At 42.5% G+C, this 14321-nt stretch overlaps 1 protein-coding gene across 2 annotated transcripts in view; it reads left to right on the top strand.

The window, feature by feature from the left end:
* Positions 1-5122: 5122 nt before the first annotated feature.
* JAKMIP2 (janus kinase and microtubule interacting protein 2) overlaps positions 5123-14321 on the top strand; it is a 106568-nt gene continuing 97369 nt past the window's right edge. Inside the window, exon 1 of one of the 2 annotated variants that reach the window (XM_048861166.2) lies at positions 5123-5248. The gene's annotated coding sequence lies outside the window, so the exon portion shown is untranslated. The remainder of the gene's footprint in view (positions 5249-14321) is intronic. The other variant, XM_048861168.2, reaches the window with a different exon arrangement.

The following is a 14321-nucleotide window of genomic DNA, read 5'->3' as shown; positions in this document are numbered from 1 at the left end:
CTTCTGCCTTCCCAACCATCTTGGGCTGCAGTTCTTTGAACATTTCCTCTCTCGCCTCTTTTTTTCTTCAGCAGTTTGTCAGCCTCTCTGCAGGTGACAAGTCCCCTATATGCCTGGACTGTGGCATTGCAGGTGCTAAGGGAAATCAGAAAAAACACAAGTACGAATTGCCCCAATCTTAGTTTCCATGCCAACAATGATAAAATGTTGCTTTCACCATTCCCATCTTCTCCTCTCACTCTGGGGTTTGCTTCAAGATGGTAAGAAGTTTTGCAAATTATTTTCCCCTCACATAGGCTCCCTGTAAAGAGGCTGCGGGGGTGGAGTAGGCAACGGTGGTGTTAGATGGTTGAGGGTTTAGGTGGGCTTGTGATGATTTCCGGTGAGTGGGGGCCTGTGGTTTGAGGTGAGTGGAGGGCTGGTGGGTGGCGGCAGCAGAAGGCAGGTTAGTAATTGCATGCTGCTGCAAGAGTGGAAGGGACATGCTAGGTAGATGGGCAGTCCTGAGATAGCTGCACTGCTTTGCAATGTGCATGCCCAAGTAGAGCACAATCTTTGCTTTAAGTTCTCCCGCTGAGCCCAAGCATTTCAGAGAGCCGTGAGTGCCTGACAATGCCTTAAAATACCTATGCATTTTGAAATGTTTCCAAAGCCTGATTCAGGTAACTTACACACAAAACCTCATTAGCTAAAAGCTGAGGGCACTTATGAAACTGTGAAGACAAATTACTTTTTCTATTACTTTTCTCTTTCAGTTTCTGCTACTACAAGAAACATGCCTGCCATGCAAAGCATTTGATTTGTTAGCCCCTGTGGGGCCTACATCTTGAGTACGGGAAGGGGGTGCGTGAGGGATGGACAGAGGAGGGAGTGAGACAAAGCAGCTCGGAGGGAGAGTGGGGTTGGAGGCTGCACATGTGGCTACTGGTGGTAATATTAATACTGCAAGAACATAAAACTTTATAGCTTTAGGTCTCCAGCATGGATGTCATTCTGAGCACCTTGTGGGGAAGAGGTCAAAAGCTGTATAGGCAGAGAGAGGCTCCTAGCTCCACCCAACGTGGCAATGGACAGCCAGTACCTGGGGAAATGTTTCTGAAATCCCCCTATTCAGTTGTCTGAATGGGGTTCTTTTGTATTCTCCAAATCTACCAGGTCATACAGTTCTTGGCTGCCCAGAAAAATGTCCTCTGGTTGGACCCTCAGCTATAAGCGGGGTCAAGGGAGTTTGTTGTGGAGTCTTGGGTGCTTTCTGGAAAACTGCTTACCACATTGTTCTTGGGTGCAGTAGTGGCATTGTTTGCAAAAATGCCAGCAGTGACACAGTTAGGAATACGACCAAATTCGCTGTGGAGTTACTCCTGTTCCAAGGAGGATGACTTACTGTGGCCTAAAATGCCAAATAGTTGGCTTTAAAAACGATTGTTTGGGGATGTAAGGCACAGGAAAGAGAACAAATTGCAGTTACTCCAGTATAACATCCCCTGTCTTGTTTTTCTTATGCACCTTCAGATGTCAGCAGCCTCTGCCACTCTGGGAATACTTCAGCTGGATATTTCAACTCCCTGTAGACTGTAGCCCTTACTTCAGATCTGGTTACAATGATGGTAGTAGACTCATGGTTTGATACGCCAGCTCTAGTCAGGAGTAACTGCACTGAAATCAGATAGGTTACACTAGTATAACCCTAATCAAGCCCTTAACAGATGAGTATTCTGGAGAACAGGTTTTGTTCAACACTACAGCCTCTTGGATTTTACCCCATGGTTGCTATGAAAGTTGTTAGTTAATGTGAATTAATCTATACAAAGGCTTTAAAGTGAAGCTCCATACAAATGCTAAGTGTTGTTAATGGATAAAAGGCAGGGTAGAATTTGGGTTCCTGGCTGTCCTTTATATGTTGGTAAATGTGGCAGATGCCGTTCTTCTCATGGCTAGATTTTTACTGCCAACAGCTAGAAACGTTACTTTTTATGACCTCTGAGTCACAGGTTTTTTGCACCAGAATTCATTCCAAGTCACTAAATCCTGGTTATTCTAAGAAGAATCACAGTGGGGCGAATTGGTTGGCAATGATCCATGTGGACAGTGGGACATGCATAAAGACAGAGGCAGAAGCCACTACCCACTCGACCCAACAAGCTTTTCTTGTGGAAGCTGTGCTACCCTCAAGGCTGCAGAATTGTCCAATTATACAAGAAGTCATAATTTAGCCCTGGATTCCCTTGAACCATTTTGACGTAAATAAACGTTCCCATCCTGTATATACCTGTCATTATGACTTTATGAAGTACACATAGTGGGTGCTATGTATGCAATAACCAAAAGCCTGGTTTCTCAGGTAAAAATCTGAAGTATGAGCCTTTGCTTTAGAGAAGTAACAATTTTAAAAAGAAAGCAAATTGCAATTCTGTCCTGCAAAATGTTATCTTAGGACTGAAAATCCACAACAGGATAAAAGAAATCTCTATGGCTATGTGCACCAGATGGGTTCAAATTGTACTTGCAATTTATTATGCAAGTTCCAGCTAGCATGATTTCAATCATGGGGTCTGATCTGATTCCCAAGATAGTCAATGGAAGTTTTGTCTTTGACTTCAATAGGTGCAGAATCAGGCCTGAAGTATGACAGTGTCTTATTTTTCCAAAGCCAACTTTGATGGTGTATGTTTTAGTAGTTTAGCCATGTGGACTCCATGCTATGGGACTCCTTGAAAATTTACTCTGAGTCTTTATAGCTCAATTTTTTGTACACCCAAGACCTTTTATTCAAAACAATAGTACTTGGGTCATAATATACTCTGTTACACTGGTGTAAATCCAGAATAATTCCACTGAACTAATTTTTGAATTCCACTGAAATTGGACACTGTCCTTTTAGCTATAAGATTCTTTAGTTTACAGCTAGGGATTAACAATCGGTATGCACTTAGCTCATGGATGAATTACAAAAACCACATGCTGGACATTAATGCTCACTCCCTTACTCTTGATTTAATGTTTACTTAATTGTGTGCCTTATTTGTGTGTGAATTCTTAGTAAAACATCTTGTAAATGTACCAAGAGTCAGTGTAAGAATGAATATTGTATAACATGATGTCAAAAAATCCCTTGCTCAAAAGTAGAGACTGACCTGGAATAGTAAGAGTGCAGTGGTCGCCATCAGAAAGTCAATATTTACCAAGAGACACCCCATGGTGATACCTGAGTTACTGTAAAATATGTCTGTGCTTAAAACAGGCAACAGCTAATGGTGGTATCTTAGATACCATAGTATGGTACCTGAGTAAACAGGCACTTTTTAATAGCAACCACTGTAGTAACTAAAGAAAAAAACATAGAAAAAGTCTCTATTCAGAATATGACCTTGCATAAATATTACACCCAAAAAACTATATTAAAAATGTTAAAGATGCAAAGTCAAGCTCTTAAAATTAGGAAATGCCAGCATTAACGCTGTCTGTTCAACATTAATTTAATTCCTTTATGTGTATATATTATGAAACAGTTACATGATCACATACTACTTTTGTCACATACTACCCCTGCCTCATTCAGTGCCCAGGGAGGGACGGTGCTCACGGAATGGACTATTTATTTTTATCCTCATCATTTAGTGTGTGGCCCCATTAAATATAGTGAGGGACCAACAAGCTACACTGATGTGATTTATTTGCCTAAAAGTTTTCTTAGGACATTATTGTGCCATCTAGTAGGTGTTGTGCAGGGTGATGTACAAGTAAATACTGCATTTTTCCAAGGCTTTTTGCTAACAAATGTAATAGGTTGGTTTTAATTGTGTTATAGCGGCTTTCAGTGTTTCCTGGTTCGTGATTCCCCTCCCACTTAGCAATAAAGAAGGGCAGGGTGTTCATGACCTCCTGATAATTGTTTGCAACTCTCCCCACAGCATTGAGGGTTGTGACCCCTGGCTGAGAACCCACAAGTCTTTGTTAAGAAACCCTTAGTTATAAATAAGATCCAGCAGCCTGTAGTACTTGTCCCTGATTTGCACCTTACTTTGTAGAGTTTTTGGCCAGCACTGTAGAATACAGGGTACTTCAGATTTTACTGAAGTGGAGGTGGCATGTGGGGCTGCCGGTCTTTTGCCAGGGAGAGGAGGTTGGCTGAGGGGGTTTCCTGCAACTGGGGGTCCTATTTCCGATCCTGCCTTCACTCACGTATCCGGGCAGAGGTTCCTTTCAGCAGCATCCGCTGGTTCCCTTGACCGGGGTTCTCTGCTCAGTGTCCCCTTCAAGTTCCCTTTGTTTGACCCTTTGACCTTCACTCCTGTCCCTATTACATTTTTGGTTGTCCCCCGTAATTATTTGAGTTCCTGGACCTTGTGGATCCTCCTCACAGGCTGCAGGAGAGGTGCCTGCCCACTTCCTGGGACCCACTATGAGGACCCTTTTGTAGCTGTCCAGCCTGACTTTGTTACACTAGATGTCTTACAGGTTGTCTTTCGCTATATATGTTTCAATAGTTGTGGCTCGGTTCATTGGCTTAATGAAATTGCCAGCTCCTCACCACTCTTCACGTCCTTCCATTTAACCTTTGCAAGGCTGCCTTTTCCCGCTGGCCTCCTCTGCTGCACCCTCATAACCTGCATTTCCCAATGCAGAACAGCTTGTTGTGGGCAGGCAAATGCCCACTGTCCCCTCCTGACGTGAGGGATTCATGCCCTTGACAAGCTCACACCTGTCAGCCCTGCTGACTCAGCTAAGGAAGCTCTCCAAAACGGGACCTTTAGCATCTACAGGGGGCCCTGCTTAGCCTAGGGCAAGTTTCGCCCTTTTTGATTAGCTGTAATGGCCACTGAAGTGTCTCTCCCTTGGCTGAAGCAGCTTCTGGGAATAAGCCTCAGTCTCTCCCTACTCTTCCCTCCCCCATCTCCTCCTTTTCCCTCCATCTTTTATGGCTGTTGCCATGGCGCCTAGAGAGAGCTCAGCGCTGCAGCTGGGGAGGGAGGAGGGAGCAGCAGTGCCTTCTGCAAGTCCAGGCTCTTGCTCACTGAGCTCATCACCCTCCTCCTCCTAGGAGGGAGCTGGCTGGCTGCTGCTGCTGCTGCTCTGGGTGGGCGGGTGGTTTACATCCTCAGCATCACCAAGCAGAGGGCCGGCGGGGGGGGGGAAGGAAATCCCAGCAGCTGCTGATGTTGGGCTTTGAAGCAGCCTCAGTAACAGGGAAAATGGATTCAGCTTGCACATCCCTCGCCTTTCAGCATCTTCTCCTGGTTTCGACATGGTGAGCAGCAGAGCCAGCACTGCCTTTATTGCTGTTATTAATGATTGTGGCGGAGGGTCATTATTCTCACGCTGATGATGTATTTTCTGATCCGGTTGCTCTGAGTATCTTTAATATGTCTGTGAAACAATGACTTCCATCTGAGCTATTAGAGAGAGCATGGGGGCTGGAGAGAGGGAGAAGTGGGAGGGATGGAGTGAGAGAGCTGGAGATATAGAAAGATGGAGAGAGGAGCAGGTGGGCTGATTAGGAACAGTCTTAGTAAAACAATATTCCAGGAATTCATCTTAGCTAACCTCATGCTCTGAACACCCCTCAAATCCCTTTTTTTGTCATCTTCTTTCCTTTGCTGTTACAAAATGGGATGCACTGAAGATGGTTGTTAATCAAAAAAAAGGAATGTATTTTTTCAAAGGGCTTAGGCTGAGCCTCAGTAACTCCCAGATACTGGGGTTGGGCCTTAGTGAAATAGCATTTGGGGTAGTAAGTGCAGCTAAGCCAAGAGCAGTGTAGAAGAAGCCACTCTGATTAATTTTGTTTGCAGCACAGATTTACCTATTTTGTTTTGCTGTGGCTTTGTGTGAGCTTTCATTTTTAGACTGTCTTTTAAAAAATGTTTCTATATAGATCTTGTTGTTATGGAAGAGGGGTGTGTGTATGTGTATAAATTTTCTCAAACATTGAGCTGCATGTCTTTGTATGTACAGTACATGTGCTGTTGTCACTGCCAGTAACGGAAGAAACATTCCAGTTGGGGTGGTGTAAGATTTATTCTTCAGTTACTGAATTATTGTCCCTTGATTTCATTATGGCACTTAGGATAGACCTATATCATGCATTTGGTCTGTTTTATGGCACTAAATACTAATTTGTTTCCATTAATATAAATGGATATAAGATACTGAACATATACCTTATGGCCTGGGGATGGATGCATAGATAGCTCTAGGTATAGATATTAAAAGTTTAAATTAAGATCTTGGGAGAAAAAATGTCAAACCATATTTTTAAACCTATGGATTTGCACTCAGAAATGCCCCATGCACCATTGTACCAGGAAAGGTCAGATTCTCCTTTCTAAATGCCCTGCATTCATTGTGCTAGATTCTGCCTTGATGTACACTCCATGAACAGCTTGAACTCTGGGAAGCGTGTTAGTGTCACGTAGGGTCCATTTTGTCCAATAATACTGGATTTGATCCTTCAATCCTGGCTCAGGCAAAATTCCCATTGTTCAGGCCTGCTGTTGTGTGTTCATTCCACCAGTGTACAAACGCCAGGCCAAAATCAGCTGTGCTCTAAATGTTAACATGATTTACATGCCTGCCCAAATTCTGATTTCTCTTATGCTGGTGTAAATCCATGGTAATTCTATTGACTTCAGTAGGTTTACACCTGGTGTGGGTGAACTCATATGTATATAGTAACGTAGCTTGCAGTGATTTGGCATTGGGACTAAAAAGTGAGTGTCACATAAATGGATCTGGCGACTAAATTCAGCCCTGGCACAAGCAGGTGCAATTTAGTCAATGGATGTTGCACCCACTGAGCCAGAATCAATCCTATCTTTAAAGGGGGTGAGTCTGCACCTCTGGGAGATTCACCCTCAGGGGAGAGCAGGAGGCGTTTCCAATGGGAATGGGCAACTTCATCTTTGTTGGGAAATTAGTGGGAATCCCCCCAGCAGAGGTGGCTGAGCGGAGTTGCTGACTTGATGCATCTGACCATACCCTTTCCCAGGACAGCCTTGTTGACTTTTGGAACTCCACCACCTATAAGTGGATCCTCTGGAGCTCTCCATCACTGCAACCTCCCTCCTGTTGGACTTGCTGGCTTGGCTATTCTGCGAGGGTCTACACTGGTTGAGGCTGGCCCTAGCCTTGGAGTTGAATTTGTCCACTTGTTTCTGCAGTGCCCAACACAACCCTGACTAGGATCTCTAGCTGCTATTACAATACAAACAATAGGTAACTGCCTTTGGCTGAATTTGCCCCAGCATCTTTCAGTGTCCTCTGGTCATACTGTCCTTCTGTTTCCAGTGGTTATTTCTAGCTCAGTAAGCTTTTAAACACAGGTCTTCTGTTATCCTACTCTCTTTTGTTTTAGCCTCTACTTAATGGGAAGATAACACTGGTGCAGCACTAGAATGTGGTTGTACAGAACAAACAACAGGCTATTATCATTTATAAATGCATGGTGGAACCATCTTGACCTTTTATTATTATCAAAACTTTAATGCAGCTGGAAAGGGGATGCATAATTTCTCCATTGTTATTACAAAGGATAACTGACTTCATAGTATTCAAGTCAGAGAAACACTGTGTAACTCTACTGACAGTATGATGCCAGAGTCATTTTCAGGTTTTGGTTTCTATTACCCATCCTTTTCCTTTTATTCCTTTTATCCAGTTAATATCACAGTTTACAAATGCATAAAAGCACTCCTCTTACCATAAAAAGATAATAGGCTAGATTCTGATCCCACTAACGCGGGTTTAAATCCGGTATAACTCTAATGAAGTCAATGGATCTAACTCTGGTTTCACTCCCAGTATAATGGAGTCACTCCTAATTTACATCAGTGTAAATGAGAGCAGAATCAAGCCTATTAGTGGACCAATGTGGTCCAGTGGTTTAAGCCTAGAAATTAGTAAAAAAGGAAGTTCTAATCCCTGAACTGACACCAGCTCCATCTGTGGCTTTGGTTATCTCATGAACTCTGCCGCCTGTGAAATGGGCAGATAACAATGACAAATTTACTGGGAGAACTGCTGTGAGGACTAATCAGCTAGTGGGTACAGAGCGATTGAACACAGAAAGCACAGAAAAGTGCTAACTGTTACAGAGCTTGTGTATTCACCATTTGTTTTACACACTGACATGGGGGTTGGTAAAACAATCTTAATTTATTTTGATTTGCATCTAGTTTGATTTGCTTGAAGATAATCTCCCTAGCTGGGGCTAGTACGTGGAAAATTATTCTTCCTGTGACACACTGAGTGTGGAGTGATGTGTCCAGAGCATGCTCTTAAGGGTAACCAATAAACATGTAATTTCAGAGGATGATTCATAAACCGACTCTGCTTAGTTCTCCCGGGGGAATGCTGCAGTCTAGCAGGTGAACCAGGTGAAATGGCATGTGCAGTTTGAACAATGCTGCCTGTGAAGGTTCCTTCCCCACTCTGAACTCTAGGGTACAGATGTGGAGACCCGCATGAAAGACCCTCTAAGCTTATTCTTACCAGCTTAGGTTGAAAACTTCTCCAAGGTACAAACTTTGCCTTGTCCTTGAACCGTATGCTGCCACTACCAAGCGTTTTAAACAAAGAACAGAGAAAGAGACCACTTAGAGACGTCTTCCCCCAAAATATTCCCCCAAGCCCTATACCCCCTTTTCTGGGAAAGGCTTCATAAGAATCCTCACCAATTTGTACAGGTGAACACAGACCCCAAACCCTTGGATCTTAAGAACAATGAAAAAGCAATCAGGTTCTTAAAAGAAGAATTTTAATGAAAGAAAAAGTAAAAGAATCACCTCTGTAAAATCAGGATGGTAAATACCTTACAGGGTAATCAGATTAAAACCATAGAGAATCCCCTCTAGGCAAAACCTTAAATTACAAAAAGACACAGCTTATTTTATCAGCCATTAAACAAAAGAAAATCTAATGCATGTTCTAGCTAGATTACTTACTAACTTTACAGGAGTTGTAAGGCTGCATTCCTGATCTGTTCCCGGCAAAAGCGTCACACAGACAGACAGAATCCTTTGTTCCGCCCCCCACCCCTCTGCTCCAGATTTGAAAGTATCTTGTCCCTTCATTGGTCATTTTGGGTCAGGTGCCAGAGAGGTTACCTTAGCTTCTTAACCCTTTACAGGTGAAAGGGTTTTGCCTCTGGCCAGGAGGGATTTTATAGCACTGTATACAGAAAGGTGGTTACCCTTCCCTTTATATTTATGACACTGCCAAACTTGCATCTGCAGAGGGCATGCAGACGATGGGGACCCCAGGAACAGGATGAAATGCTAACGCTATGTTTACTGCATACTTTCCAGTGTCACGTCGTGTGGAGTACTAGCAGCTTTAAGCTGACAGAGAGCTCTGTGGGGATAACTTGAGAATCAGGATATCTCCATCTTTACAGTCACCCTGGGTGAGAAATAACACCAACTGCCCATCTCTAGCCACTGCTTCCCATAATCCCTCCCCAAACACAGCAGTTCTTGACACGTTTCTTGTTCTCCCCCCGGGGTTCTTGGACTTGACCCTTACAACCCCATCGCCCAACTGGTAGGGGGAGGAGGGAAGGATACAGTGAATCATGGCCTTGCACATGGGACTTCAGTCAAATAGCTTTGCAGGCAAGACCATATTTGCTCTTGATTCTGAAATGATTAATACAGTTGTCAAAGGAATGAAATAATCTGAACCCACAACCATTGTCTTGTATAAATATTGAGACAAATCTCGGCCTCTCTTCATTAGCTTTCAAGGCTCCAATTGCAACACAAATCTCATGTTTCTGCTGCAATGAGGCCCAGGCAGAGATACCATGTATGGGAATTCTGCCAGTCCCTGCTGTGAGAGTGGAATGTGGGCAGGCCAGGGATATGGAGAAAGTACAGCCTGGGAACAGGGAAGACCCAAATTCACATCTTGGTGGGTTGCATCCTCCTCTTCTTCCATACGTGTTAGTAGCAGCCACATCCCAGGTTCTACTGGTCCTTTGTTGTGTGTTAAGGGGAAACACTCATCACGCCAGTAGATGCCTTGAAAAAAGCCCTTTTACTCAGGCTTTGCTCCTGTGAACAGAATATGGCCCCTTTGTGACATCACAATCATTTCAATGTGTTTTATCTTAAAGTGGGTTGAGATTGGATCCTAGCATGTTGAGGATATTATAATACAAGACACCAGTGAAAAGTCTGATCCTTCAGCACTTACTCTGGCAAAGCCCCATATAAATGCTGGCCACCTCAGAGACACAGGAAGGGGATAGTGATGTGCGCCTTCTCGGAACTCCCTAGCAATGGATGCCCTGGTGCTCCCAGAGACAGTGTCTTTTTCATGCTGTGAACAAATTCCTGCAGTTCCCATTGGGTCAGTGCATCTTTTGCATTTCCTCAGCTACTTGGCTTGAGTCTATGTAACCCACTGGTGAGCATGTGTTAAAAGTCTGCCACTGTGCTTGATCCACAGAGGACATGAGTCTATTACAGTCATAGTTAATGAGACTTTGCTCTTTGGTTCAAGCTGTAGCAGCTCCTGCTTGTTAGGACTGGGGACATCCAGCGCTATCTCATAGACTCAGAACTTTAAGACCAGAAGGGAACATTTTGCTCATTTAGTCTGACCTCCTGCACATCGCAGGCCACAGACCTTCATCCACCCCTCCTGTAATAGACCCATAACTTCTGGATGACTTTCTGAAGTCCTCAAATCATGTTTTAAATACTTCAAGTTAAAGAGAATCCACCATTTACTCTATTTTAAACCAGAAAGTGACCTATGCTGCAAAGGAAGATGAAAAACCACCAGGGTCTCTACCAATCTGACCTGGGGAAAAATTCCTTCCCATCCCCAATATGGTGATCATTTGAACCCTGAGCATGTGGGAAAGATGTACCAGCCAGACACCTGGGAAAGAATTCTCTGTAACTCGGTGCCCTCCTCATCTAGTGTATCATCTCTGGCTGTTGGCGATACTTGCTACTAGCAGTTGCAAATGGGTCACATGCCATTGTAGGCAATCTCATCATACTATCCCCTCCATAAACCTTATCAAATTCAGTCTTGAAAGAAGTTAAGTTTTTTGTCTGCACTGCTCCCCTTGGAAGGCTGTTCCCAAACTTCACTCCTCCTATGGTTAGAAACCTTCATCTAATTTTAAGCCTAAACTGCTGATTATCAGTTTATATCCATTTGTTCTTGTGTCAGCACTGGCGTTTAACTTGTATAAACTCCTCTCCCTCCCTGGGAGGTGTCCCTCTGATGTATTGATAGAGACAATCATATCTCCCCTTAGCCTTTGTTTGGTTAGGCTAAGCAAGCCAAGCTTCTTGAGATTCCTCCCTTTAAGGTACATTTTCCATTCCTCCAATCATCCCAGAAGCCCTTCTCTGCACCTCTTCCAGTTTGAATTCATCTTTCTTAACCAGGGGAGACCAGAATTGCACACAATATTCCAGATGAGGTCTCACCAGTACCTACTGGTAGTACCTCGCCTTGGTATGTTGGTGGCTGTCCCACTCACATGCCACAATAACCCCATATGTTATTTACAAAGAGTTTTAGCACACAATTTTATCTATGGCTGAACTAAATGTTATGCCCCCTCCTCTCACATGGTCTTGACTTGCTGGTGTTCAGCTGTGAACAGCCAGCAAGATGAGAGCAGGAGTCATTGCAGAAAAACTAGACATTTTAAGTAAGTCGCCATCTTGTAGAATCTAATCTAAATTGGCATCATAAAATATTTGCATCCAAATTAAAAGCAAATGGCCATATTACAGCTTCCTTGCAGAGCTTCCATCCTACTTTTAGTTATAATTTTCTATATTAGCATTTGTTTTATTGATTGACTTCATTTTTATTTTCTACCTGTCACAACTCACAATTGGAAGGCTCATAGGACCAAAAGAAATTAACATAAAAGATGTGATACTTGTTATTTCAATGATACACGTGGTACACATCTCCTTCATAAGTGTTCAGTACAGTAAGAGTTCTTTTGTACGATAAAGAACAAAACTGAAGAGATGAAAGCTAAGTAGCTTGAGAATGCTAAAATAATTTCTCCTCTCCACAGCGGAAGCCATCTATTTGATCATCTCTTGGCTTCATTGTTCACATGTATGCCTTCTGTTGACTTTGTGTAATCCAGAAGTGCACAATGCAAGCTGACTTGTCAATGTTACTTTGATTTCTGCTCACTTTCACATTCTGATTCATGGACATACTTTTGCCATATTTGGGTTTCAAGACAAGCAGGAGAATGCTTAAATCGACAAGGTAATTGTTTTCATTGAACTTAAAACAGAATTCCTTACATCAAGGTATTGGGCCACATCCCAAGATGGTGAAATCACTCTGTTAATTTATACCAGCTGAAGATCTGGCCCCGTGTTGGTTTGTAACATGTTTATCTTTTACAACTTCGTGGCTGGATTCTCCATGGCGGGGTCCCTTTAATCAACATTTAAACCTGAGCAAAGTGGTGATGGAATGCTCAATACTGTCAGAATTGTCCAAAAATCTTTCAGACCCCCCCAAAATATGAAATTGGCTTAAAAATCGTGATATTAACAGAAAAATTCATTTGGGATTCTTTCAATTTCCTGAGGACGCTCTCTCAGGTCACATTTTCTGGCTTTTCTCCATATCCACTAAGGTTAGAAACATTTAGTATATTTTTTAATGAAAGCTGAGATTCTCACATAATCACTTGCCTCCAGGAGCTGGGTCTTTCAGAAAAACACCAAATATCGCAAGCCTTATGATAAAATCACAGGAGTTGGCAAAACTGAATGCTACCAAACCAGAACTGTGGTATTTTTACACCTATGCAAAGCAGGATTAAATGATGACACAAGGGATAGTGCAGAATTAAGCACACAATTTGGGACCTTGATCTAGCTAACAGCTGGGATAGTCGACTAGTAAAAAAGATGAAAAGTTCAAATCTCTTCATGAATAAATGCGTTGATCATAGTTCACCACAATTTGCGGAATCATATTTGTTTAATCTATGAGTGTTTAGCTGGTTGATGAAGAATTGAGAGAACGTCACAAATCCTCAAATTTTACAAATTTTTTTAATAATTTTTCATTCATCTAAAAAATCATAATAGAAAATCATTGTAATCCAATCTGGGAGCATAAATAAAGCCATGTCATTTAGGTAACCAATCACAAAAGAAAAGAATAAACCAGTAACAGGAACGTGGAAAAAAGGAACAAATTAATGAATGATCCAGAAGATGAAAATTATTCCTATAAACTATTTGTCAAATATTTAGAAACAATGAATACATCTCAAAATTGGGTAATCCAAAAGGGGCGAATTTTGTTACAAATATAACTTTAAATGGAATAATAATTCATCCACCTTTACTGGAGATCATCTGTTGGAAAGGACAGACATTGCATTATGCTAGTTCTTTCCTAAATTTATAATTTACAAAATGGTTTTGAGTTCATTTTATAGAAAATAAAATTGCTGACCAAGAGCAATTAAATATTTTGAATTAAAATTATTTAGAATAACTAATGGTAAAATGCACATTGCTTTCCATTTTCAGTCTGCCTAACTTGGTAGCCTTCATTTTCCCAAATGAGCTAATATGCTCTAATTTCTGTTTAGTATCATGCTTCATTTCTCAATCTTCATTTTGAACACTACTGAAATTATGTTTACTATGATTTCCTTGAATATCTAGGGTAAAGGCTTATGCCTTATGTTACATGGACTGGGGTCAAGAAAGATGTCTTATTGTCACCCTGGAAAGTGAAACTCTAAAGGGGAAAAACATCATGGACAGTTGCATGAGAATCTCAGCTTTGTTTAGAGAGAAATCATAATGAGTGAACAAAATAAAGTGAAAAGTTAAACTTACCTTGAATTGTAAAAGCTTCAAGTTCTTTTGATTGAATGATTGAACTTGTGACATTTTTGTTTGAAAGTTTTTACCACACTTTGTGCTTTCATCTCTTCCTCAGCTACCCTTTGCAGCTGCATGGTCTGACTCTAAAATAGCTGCGGTTGCTAACTTACTGACATAATGGAGGCTGGCTTCTTTTCTGATTTGCCTCAGTTTTACTCTAGTGTAACTCAGAGGTGAAAGTAAGCCGGTACAGTCCAGTACGGCGTACCAGCAAGAGCCAGTACGCTGTGCCGGACCGGACCGGCTTCTCCAGGCTGGCATTTTAAAGGGCCCGGGGCTCCCCGCAGCAGCTGGAGCCCTGGGCCCTTTAAAGTGCCACCCGAGCCCCGCTGCCGGAGCCCCTGGGGTACTGGCAGCAGGGCTCTGGTGGTGATTTAAAGGGCCCAGAGCTCCACTGTGGTAGCGGCG

Source organism: Caretta caretta, chromosome 8 (genome assembly GCF_965140235.1).
Source record: "Caretta caretta isolate rCarCar2 chromosome 8, rCarCar1.hap1, whole genome shotgun sequence".
In the NCBI taxonomy this organism is placed as follows: Eukaryota; Metazoa; Chordata; order Testudines; family Cheloniidae; genus Caretta; species Caretta caretta.
Note: the sequence above shows the minus strand (reverse complement) of the source record. Positions and strands in the feature narration are given on the sequence as shown.